Here is a 12,018-nt window from a genome sequence, read left to right on the forward strand (position 1 = left end):
ACACTTTTCGGTCTAAATGTATGCAAATTTCAAGTGGATGCGCACCAAAACGTCGAAAGTATACATTATATTTTGAGTAAACTTGTCAAACTATGTTTATAATTAAGCCTTAGCATGTTATAAAGGTCTACAGCAATCGTGAGGGCGAACAGATAAGCACACGTTGTTCAGTCCGTCCTGAGAGAAAGAGAGAGAAATTTCCCAGCTCCCATTGGTGAATTTTTTTTTTTGCGTCACCGGGACGTTTGGTCACGCTGAATGTCTCGTGAGCGCGCGATTCTCACAGTTACACGCCTCATCGAAAGCAGGCTTCACGCTGAAGACATATAAAGTGTTTCCATGGTTATAGCTGTTTGGGAAGTGTGTATACGATAACGTCAAAGTGATGGCAACTTTTCCCATTACAAGAGAGACTTTGGGAGAATGCATGCCCTGAGACTTCTGCTTTAGCTAGAGACAAAATTTAAACGGTTTTATAAGCTTTAGAGTGTTTCCTATTCGATAACAATTTTTATATGCATATATTAGCAACTTTTGACAAAAATTTATCATGGTTTATATGGGTGCCGAATTCCTCCAGAAGGGGCAGTATTCAGGGCTAGCCCTTTAACCACTAACTTCCAACTTCCTCCAAACAGCAACACTTTCCTCACTGCAGCCTGCCTGAGTTGTTATGTGGAGATTTAGCTGGCTCGGAATTCAGCGACCAGGATGTGGAAACTGGACATCTGAGCAGCTATCTCAGCGGAGCCTCCAAAAATGTTACGCCCCTGAAAACAGGGGAGAAATAATCACGAGAGTGATACGGTGTTGTATTCTCAAGTCAACATTTAGTTCAATCATTTCACAAAAGTAACACATTACATAACAGAAAACCCATTATACAAATAACACAGCAAAATATCTTATTAACAACACGCATGTTCGTTCACAATCGACATAAAATGGCAGCTACTCTCAGTACGATGCTATCCTTCACTTCAACCGAGCAGGGCTAATATTACTCTCTTCAAACTTAACTCTAACTTCCTCAAGACGTTAGTAAAACACACCTTAAACACTCTTGACATGTTCGCTAGTTATAACATTTAAATTACTATTTTTATCATCAATAAAGTACCTGAAAACAGGGGAGAAATAATCACGAGAGTGATACGGTGTTGTATTCTCAAGTCAACATTTAGTTCAATGAGAAAAGACCGCGAATTTCCCCAGGAATATGCGTGGAGACCAGAGCAATCGATCTCCGGCTCATAGATTAAGAGCATTTCGTAGATCACAGATTAACACTTTTAGGCACCACAAAATAAAGTAATCAATATAACGTTTACACATTACTCTCACAATTCATACCCTTTGACAGATTTGAACTTTAACACAATTATATGAATGTTATCAATCTCTATCAACTAATACTGAATGCATATTTTTAACCTTAGATGTTTTAAGATCCTCACATACTATGAACTTACTAATACTTTTCAATGTATAACAGGCTATGAATATGTCCTTTAACCTGTCACACTGGAAGGTGAACCTCTGTCCCAGTCTCAAATCTCTGGAAGACTGAAACAGGTTTCCCTCAAGAATTTCTCTGTATTGAGCATCATCCATCACTCCATCAATTCTGACTGGTTTCCCAGTCCCTGCCGATGAAAAACATCCGCACAGCATGATGCTGCCACCACAATGCTTCATTATGGGGATGGTGTTCTCGGGGTGATGAGAAGTGTTGGATTTGCACCAAACACAACACTTGATGGCCAAAAAGCTAAATTTGAGTCTCATCTGACGAGAGTACCTTCTTCCATATGTTTGGGGAGTCTACCACATGCCTTTTGATGAACACCAAACATGTTTGCTTATTTTCTTCTTTAAGCAATGGCTTTGTTCTGGCCACTTCTTTAAAGCCCAGCTATGTGGAGTGTACGGCTTAAAGTTGTGGACTTTTTAACTAATTGTGACTTCTGAAGGTAATTGGTTACACCGGGGTATTTTTTTAAGGGCTTCAAAGCAAAGGGAGTGAATACAAATGCACACACCACTTTTCCATTTTTTTCTCACTTTTTCCACTTTATTGCACTTTTAATTTCACTTCACCAATTTGGACTATTTTGTGTATGTCCATGACATGAAATCAAATTAAAAAGCCATTTAAATTACAGGTTGTAATGCAACAAAATAGTAAAAATGTCAAGGGAGGATGAATACTTTTGCAGGCATTGTAGTCCAAAGTTCCATATTGACTAAATAGAAAAAGGATAAGTTCATCATTCCCATTCTGCATGACCATAACTCCAACCTTATTTGAAGTCCATATAGTCCGCGGTTCAATAATGCATGAATAAAAACATTAAGTTGTTAATGCAAAAAAATTGTCTTTGTAAAACCCAATGAATCCATATTTCTATTTATTTAACCAAGTAGGCAAGTTGAGAACAAGTTCTCATTTACAATTGCGACCTGTCCAAGATTAAGCAAAGCAGTTCGACAGATACAACGACACAGAGTTACACGTGGAGTAAAACAAACATACAGTATGAAGAAGTCTATATACAATGTGAGCAAAAAAAGGCCATGGTGGCAAAGTAAATACAATATAGCAAGTAAAACACTGGAATGGTAGTTTTGCAATGGAATAAATAAATACAAATAAATACTGGGGTGCAAAGGAGCAAAATAAATAAATTAATTAAATACAGTTGGGAAAGAGGTAGTTGTTTGGGCTAAATTATAGGTGGGCTATGTACAGGTGCAGTAATCTGTGAGCTGCTCTGACAGTTGGTGCTTATAGCTAGTAAGGGAGATAAGTGTTTCCAGTTTCAGAGATTTTTGTAGTTCGTTCCAGTCATTGGCAGCAGAGAACTGGAAGGAGAGGCGGCCAAAGAAAGAATTGGTTTTGGGGGTGACTAGAGAGATATACCTGCTGGAGCGTGTGCTACAGGTGGGAGATGCTATGGTGACCAGCGAGCTGAGATAAGGGGGGACTTTACCTAGCAGGGTCTTGTAGATGACATGGAGCCAGTGGGTTTGGCGACGAGTATGAAGCGAGGGCCAGCCAACGAGAGCGTACGGGTCACAATGGTGGGTAGTATATGGGGCTTTGGTGACAAAACGGATTGCACTGTGATAGACTGCATCCAGTTTGTTGAGTAGGATATTGGAGGCTATTTTGTAAATGACATCGCCAAAGTCGAGGATTGGTAGGATGGTCAGTTTTACAAGGGTATGTTTGGCAGCATGAGTGAAGGATGCTTTGTTGCGAAATAGGAAGCCAATTCTAGATTTAACTTTGGATTGGAGATTTGATTTTGATGTGGGTCTGGAAGGAGAGTTTACAGTCTAACCAGACACCTAAGTATTTGTAGTTGTCCACGTATTCTAAGTCAGAGCCGTCCAGAGTAGTGATGTTGGACAGGCGGGTATGTGCAGGTAGCGATCGGTTGAAGAGCATGCATTTAGTTTTACTTGTATTTAAGAGCAATTGGAGGCCACGGAAAGAGAGTTGTATGGCATTGAAGCTTGCCTGGAGGGTTGTTAACCTCTTGCTCCTACTGAGACGCTTGCGTCCCATTTAGAGCTCTGGAAATGCAAATGCGCTACGCTAAATGCTAATAGTATTAGTTAAAACTCAAACGTTCATTAAAATACACATGCAGGGTATGGAATTAAAGCTACACTCGTTGTGAATCCAGGCAACAAGTCAGATTTTTAAAATGCTTTTCGGCGAAAGCATGAGAAGCTATTATCTGATAGCATGTAACACCACAAAATAATCGTTATATGTAGACGGTGTGATCAACGAAAAAAAACTGCGTTTCATAACGTAACGTCATTTTTTAAAATTCAAAAAGTCGACGATAAACTTTCACAAAACACTTCGAAATACTTTTGTAATGTAACTTTAGGTATTAGTACACGTTAATAAGCGATAAAATTCATCAGGAAGGCGATGTAAAATCCTTAGCTGTCGTCTGGAAAAAAATGTCCACAGAAGGCTCGACAAAAAGAGCTGGACGGAGACTTGGGGGAAGTGGTTCCCTTGATTCGGTTCAACCAAGAATCAAAGCTGAATCAAATGACAAGACTAGACAAAGTGTGGAAGCTGTAGGCGTTGAAATCTCGGTTTTATGTAATTCGGTTCACTTTGAACAATTGCTGGAAGTGGCGCAAGGATATTTATTTCCATTTTCTGTGATCAGGTTTTCCTGCGCTTTTCGATGAAACTGCCATTCTGGTAAAGCCACAGCAGTGATTTAACCTCTTAAGTCGACCCTCTACTTTTTTGAACATTCTGTTAAAAATCGCGCAACATTTCAGCGCCCTGCTACTCATGCCAGGAATATAGTATATGCATTTGCTTAGTCTGTGTGGATAGAAAACACTCAGACGTTTATAAAACTGGTTAAATCACTGCTGTGGCTTTACCAGAACGGCATTTACATCGAAAAGCACAGGAAAAACTGATCACTGAAAATGGGAAAATATATCCATGCGCTACTTGAACCCATTGATAAAGGTGAACCACAATTAATTGACTGAGGTTGCAGTACTTACAGCTTCCACACGGTGTCTAGAGTCTTGTCATTTCCCTTCGAGTTTTTTCTTGGTCAAACACATGCAGGGCACCGTATCTCCTATGGTCTAGGACCGGATATTTTTGTTGAGTTTCTAGCCGGACATTTTTCCAGACGGACAGCTAATGATCTTTACATCGCCTCCTGATGAATTTTATCGCTTATTAACTTTACTAATACCTAAAGTTGCATTACAAACGTATTTCGAAGTGTTTTGTGAAAGTTTATCGTCGACTTTTTGAATTTTAAAAAATGACGTTACGTTTTGAAACAATGTTTTTTTCGTTTATCACACAGTCTACATATAACGATATCTAGGCTTTATATGGACCGATTTAATCGAAATAAAGACCCAAATAGTGTTTATGGGACATCTAGGAGTGCCAACAAAGAAGATGGTGAAAGGTAATGAATGTTTTCTATTTTATTGTGCGGTTTGTGTAACGCCGAAATGCTAATTATTTTGTTTACGTCCCCTGTGGGTCTTTTGGGGTGTTACATGCTATCAGATAATAGCTTCTCATGCTTTCGCCGAAAAGCATTTTAAAAATCTGACTTGTTGCCTGGATTCACAACGAGTGTAGCTTTAATTCGATACCCTGCATGTGTATTTTAATGAACTTTTGAGTTTTAACTAATACTATTAGCATTTAGCGTAGCGCATTTGCATTTCCAGAGCTCTAGTTGGGACGCAAGCGTCCCGAGTAGAAGCAACAGGTTAACCAGTTTTATAAATGTCTGAGTGTTTTCTATCCACACATACTAATCATATGCATATACTATATTCCTGGCATGAGTAGCAGGGCGCTGAAATGTTGTGCGATTTTTAACAGAATGTTCGAAAAAGTAGAGGGTAGGAGGAAGAGGTTAACACAGTGTCCAAAGAAGGGCCAGAAGTATACAGAATGGTGTCGTCTGCGTAGAGGTGGATCAGAGACTCGCCAGCAGCAAGAGCGACCTCATTGATGTATACAGAGAAGAGAGTCGGTCCAAGAATTGAACCCTGTGGCACCCCCATAGAGACTGCCAGAGTATCGGGGAATACTTCATCAGGAGGTAGCTGCACTCACAGCCACGTTGTAATCTTCGGGTCTTTGAACATTTGATTATTTACATTTAATTTATCGACCACTAGACAAACATAGTGCTTCTATGCTCGGAGCCTTTTGAAAGTGATGTACAGGGCATGTCGTCTATCCACTATTTCATGAGGAAATTGTTAATTAATAGAGAATGGGGTGTTCTTCAAGGCAATTTTCATTTTGTAGTAGGTTAGATCGGACGTAGCTATGCATTTGAACGTAAACATTTATTTTTTCTCGGACTGCTTCCTGGAACATTTTAACATTCATGTGCCTTAACTTCTTGCGTCGAGCCATCCCGGATCCGGTATCGTGACTACAGCCTCAAGCTCATTACCATAACTATTCATGAAAATCGCAAATTAAATGAAATTAATCTATTTGCTCTCAAGCTTAGCCTTTTGTTAACAACACTGTCATCTCAGATTTTCAAAATATGCTTCTCAACCATTGCAAAACAAGCATTTGTGTAACAGTATTGATATCTAGCGTAGCATTTAGCGTTAGCATTCAGCAGCAACATTTTCACAAAAACCAGAAGAGCATTCAAATAAAATCATTTACCTTTGAAGAACTTTGGATGTTTTCAATGAGGAGACTCTCAGATAGCAAATGTTCAGTTTTTCCTGAAATTATTTGTTTAGGACAAATCGCTCCGTTTTCTGCGTCACGTTTAGCTACGAAAAAAACCTGTATCCAGGATTGTGTAAATCTATCCGCAAGCTCATTAGCATAACACAACGTTAACTATTCATGAAAATCGCAAATGAAATGAAATTAATCTATTTGCTCTCAAGCTTAGCCTTTTGTTAACAACACTGTCATCTCAGATTTTAAAAATTTGCTTTTGAACCATAGCTAAACAAGCATTTTTGTAACAGTATTGATAGCCTAGCATAGGATTATGCCTGTCTTTCAGCATGCAACATTTTCACAAAAACCAGAAAAGGATTCAAATAAAATAATTTACCTTTGAAGAACTTCAGATGTTTTCAATGAGGAGACTCTCAGTTAGATAGCAAGTGTTCCGTTTTTACAAAAAATATTATTTGTGTCGACTAATCGCTCCGTTTTGTTCATCACGTTTGGGTAAGAAAAAAAAAAAAAAAAAAAAAAAAAAAATTAAGTCATTAAAACGCAAACTTTTTTCCAAATTAACTCCATAATATCGACAGAAACATGGCAAACCGATGTTTAGAATCAATCCTCAAGGTGTTTTTCACATATCTATCGACGATAAAATCCTTCGTGGCAGTTGACTTTCTCTCCTGAAGAAATGGAACGGGCATGGACCTACAGATTACGCAATAATTTCGAAACAGGACACCGGGCAGGACACCAGGTAAATGTAATCTCTTATGGTCAATCTTCCAATGATATGCCTACAAATACGTCACAATGCTGCAGACACCTTGGAGAAACGACACAAAGGGCAGGCTCATTCCTGGCGCATTGACAGCCATATAAGGAGACATTGGAACACAACGCCTTCAGAATCTGGGGCATTTCCAGTATGAAACTTCATCTTGGTTTTGCCTGTAGCATTAGTTCTGGGGCACTCACAGATAATATCTTTGCAGTGTTGGAAACGTCAGAGTTTTGTCTTTCCAAGGCTGTCAATTCCATGCATAGTCGAGCATCTTTTCATGATAAAATATTGAGCTTAAAACGGGCACGTCTTTTTATCCAATAATGACATAGCGCCCCCATAGGTTGAAGAGGTTAATAACAAACTTGTATTCCATCCATAAATACAAATACAGTTCTTAAATTATGAGCCCAGCTGGTTTAGCCATGGAAAAAGTCAGGAACCTTCCCGCTAGCCATGAATGGATGGGCTGGACATGCCGGAGAGCTTGCTTCTGCCATGTAGCTTGCTTCTGTCTATAACGTGAGCTGTTCAGTATGTGTTGACAGTCCTGTTTTTGAAAGATATAGCGTTAGCCATCGAGAACTACAAGATGTTTGTTACTTTTCTCAACAACATTGACACCCTGTATTTTGCAGGCTCTATCGAAAGATCAGTTGGAAAAAGGGATGGGCTACAATCTGCACACGCATGGTCAGTGTTAACCGGAATGACATGACACAACAGTGGCCAAACAAAATGTAGCTACAAACAAGATAGTTAAATGGTTCCAGTCTACTGTGAAGCATTCATCTGTGTTTACAGGTAAGAGTCTAGCTACATTTTCAGATATGTGTCACGCCTCCTCCCGCCCTGCCATCATCAATTACGTACACCTGCATTCCCTCATCACTCGCATCAGCGATTTTGGACTCACCTGAACTCAATCACATGTTTATTACCTCCCCTATATTTCTCAGTTCTCCAGCACTCTTTCCCGCTGCTGCATTGATTGTAATGTGTCTTTGTTACCCGTGTGCTGACGCTGTTCCTGTCTCGTTCTATGTCCTTTCCCTATAAATGTTTGACTTCCCGTACCTGCTTTGCCTCTCCAGCATCATCTCTTGACAATACGTTTCTAATTTTGTCAGAAAGTAATTTATATTGCAAGTTAAAGCGTACTCTAAGTTAGCTAGCAAACGTTAGCTCCACTGGAGAGCCAGGCCCAGCCAATTAGAATGAGATTTTCCTCTCCAAGGCTTTATTATGACAGAAAAACTCCTCAGCACACCCCTTTGACAATACAGCAGATGAAGATGCTGGATATGAAGTTCGTGGGCTGTCATGGTTAGGTATGCGGTTGCATGCGGTTGTGAGACCAGTTGGATGTACTGCCGAACTCTTATGGCAGAGAAATTAAGATGATATTCCCTGGCAACTGCTCTGGTGGACATTCCTGTAGTCACTTTTTTGCTTATTACATGATTCCATATGTGCTATTTCATAGTTTGTCTTCAATACTATTCTACAACGTAGCAAATAGTAATATGAAGAAAAACTCTTGAATGAGTAAGGGTGTCCAAACTTTGACTGGTACTGTACCTTCGGTTCCGATCTTGAATTTGATTTGATATTTTGGTTTCATCTGACCATGCTCTCTAGCAAACTTCAGACGGGCCTGGACATGTACTGGCTTAAGCAGGGGGACATGTCTGGCACTGCAGGATTTGAGTCCCCGGAGGCGTAGTGTGTTACTGATGGTAGGCTTTGTTACTTTGGTCCCAGCTCTCTGCAGGTCATTCACTAGGTCCCCCCGTGTGGTTCTGGGATTTTTGCTCACCGTTCTTGTGATCATTTTGACCACACGGGGTGAGATCTTGCGTGGAGCCCCAGATTGAGGGAGATTATCAGTGGTCTTGTATGTCTTCCATTTCCTAATAATTGCTCCGACAGTTGATTTCTTCAAACCAAGCTGCTTACCTATTGCAGATTTAGTCTTCCCAGTCTGCTGCAGGTCTACAATTTTGTTTCTGGTGTCCTTTGACAGATCTTTGGTCTTGGCCATAGTGGAGTTTGGAGTGTGACTGTTTGAGGTTGTGGACAGGTGTCTGTTATACTGATAACAAGTTCAAACAGGTGCCATTAATACAGGTAACGAGTGGAGGACAGAGGAGCCTCTTAAAGAAGAAGTTACAGGTCTGTCAGAGCCAGAAATCTTGCTTGTTTGTAGGTGACCAAATGCTTATTTTCCACCATAATTTGCAAATAAATTCATTATTACCAGGTGGTGATGCTACCGGTCAGGATGCTCTCGATGGTGCAGCTGTTGAACATTTTGATTATCTGGGGAACCATGCCAAATCTTTTCAGTCTCCTGAGGGGCTTGTTCGGCCCTCCTTTTTCTGTAGTCCATGATCAGCTCCGTTGCTTTGGTCACATTGAGGAAGAGGTTGTTGTCCTGGCACCACACTGCCAGGCCTCTCACCTCCTCCCTATTCGCTGTCTCATCGTTGTCTGCGATCAGGCCTACCACTGTTGTGTAGTCAGCATGATGGTGTTGGAGTCCTTCATGGCCATTCAGTTATGGGTGAACAGGGAGTGCAGGAGGGAAACTAAGCACGCACCCCTGAGGGGCAGCTCGTGTTGAGGATCAGCGTGATAGATGTGTTGTTGCCTACCCTTATGACCTGGGGGCAGCCCGTCTGGAAGTCCAAGGTTCAGTTGCAGAGGGAGGTGTTTAGTCCCAGTGTCCTTAGCTTAGTGATGAGGTGATGGGCACTATGGTGTTGAATGCTGAGCTGTAGTCAATGAACAGAATTCTCACATAGGTGTTCCTTTTGTGCACGTGGGAAAAGGTGGTCTCTTTGGCGTTCATCTAATACCATAGAAGAAGAACACGACTGGGGGAGGTTTTGCATAGGCGAGTGAATACCATATCATAACCCAAAATTGAAGGTTGCATTACTCCATTGTTTATAACAGGAACATAAACCATGTATAGCTTCAAAAGCTGTTGACTACCTTGTCTCAGTAGGCTTATATATCAGGCTTGGTCAAATGTAGAGTTAAGGAGCGCTTTTGCAGACACAGACTACACATAGTCCTGGACTAGAAACAGGTCTGAACTTAATCTGTTTCAGCTAAAACCTCCCCATAATGTTTAACTGAGTGGAATGGGATTATATTGTACATTAGCAAGTACATTAATGGGGTAAACATACTATAAGAGTATGTATTAGCCTGTTTGAGAGAAGGTTTGAACCCTAATCAACCAATCCAATGTGAGTACATATGTTGTTGAAGTACAGTAGATCAATAATGCTTATGCTGAAAAGCATGGTTAGTGCATAGGTCAAATTAGCTTTTGAATTTCCTTTCTTTTTTGGCTTCAGACAAATGCTTATATTTCACTTAAAACATATTTATTGTATTAATAAGATATATGGCATGTGCCAAGGTCAAAGTTGATGTTAATGCATTATTGACATATCATCTCATATCGGACATCATATTGACATATACTGTAATATCATATCATATTGACATTATCTTTACTCATATTCACAGTATGTAAACGATATAGATATTCTGCCATAAAAGTGTATTTTCCTGTCCGTCCATCTTAGAACAGAGATAGTGTCTCGTCCTGTCCATCTCAAACCAGAGCTGCAATACATCCGTCACTACAGCAAACTCTTACAAGACAGCACAGATCTGTGCCTCCACAGTCTTCTGTGATTTAGGTAGAGAAGCCATGTAGTCTCTACTGTACCACTTCTTCAAAAGTGCTGATCCTGATGTAATATTGACAGAGTCTGACTCAGCCAGGTTATTTTGGGGTGACATATTAAGGACATTCTACTTTCCTCAAACCTTTTCTGCAATCTGAAGCACAGGCTAAATATAGCCGATACCAAGGCCCCACTTGTACAGTGTGTCTGCATTCCAAATGGTACCCTATAGGTAGTGGACTATATAGGGAATAGGGTGCCACGTAGTAAGTGTTTGTTATGACATATTCATGGCCCATTAGTGTCGAATGTTACACCTGACAGCGAGGAAATACAGGTTTGTGTCATACATTCAAATCAAAGGAAAGTGATGGAATGTGTGAGATTGTCTGTTCCAATCAAACATGTATTCATCTGTAATATTGTGTTAAATCAATGGTTTAATCTCTAGCACAAACTGAATTAAAGATTAATCTTTCCATGAAGGTTAAATAAATTCAACAATTTCATGCTGTTCTCTTTAGCTAGGGTCGACAATATCTTATCCAATGTGTCAGTATGTTTTAAAATTCAATATATCGTATTGGCTGGCATGAATAATGCATCATAGGCTCTCACAGTAAAGCGTATAGGAGGTTATAAATATAAAACATATGAGTTGTATTGGAAAGGCCCAGACTCAATGGCACCCGTCAACAGCCAGAGAGAGGTTGTTGATGATATCAGCTCTGTCCTCCACAGAGGCAAAGCAGGAGTCAGGTTAATACATAGAGCAGGGATTTAGATTGGAGAAACCATGTCAGATGATATCAGAGTCTCCTTTCTTTGTAGTTGGTTTTCCAAATGTTCAGCATAAATATTAATCGTACACTGAGACATGCATGATCATAACTAGTAGTTTAGTGGAAGGAGGTTTGTAAATGTGGGGCACACTGAAAAAACTACACTGGAAAAAAATAAAGGTTCTTAAATGGTTCTTCCTCAGGTCTTAAAGGGATACTTCAGGATTTTGGCAATGAGGCCCTTGATCTACTTCCCCAGAGTCAGATGAATACCATTTATATGTTTCTGTGTCTGGTATTAAGGAAGTTAGAGGTAGTTTCCTGAGCCACTGCTAACTAGAGTTAGCACATTAACTGGAAGTGTATGGGTATCTACTAGCATGCTCCTTGAAGAACTCTTGCCTGACATATCACTTTTGAGTTAAGTGTGGGGTTATTGATGTGGCATCTTCATCAGAATTCTGAAAGGTTCTTGAAATGTATAAAAGCCTACAGATT

This window comes from Oncorhynchus nerka, linkage group LG22 (assembly GCF_034236695.1).
Source record: "Oncorhynchus nerka isolate Pitt River linkage group LG22, Oner_Uvic_2.0, whole genome shotgun sequence".
Classification (NCBI taxonomy): domain Eukaryota; kingdom Metazoa; phylum Chordata; class Actinopteri; order Salmoniformes; family Salmonidae; genus Oncorhynchus; species Oncorhynchus nerka.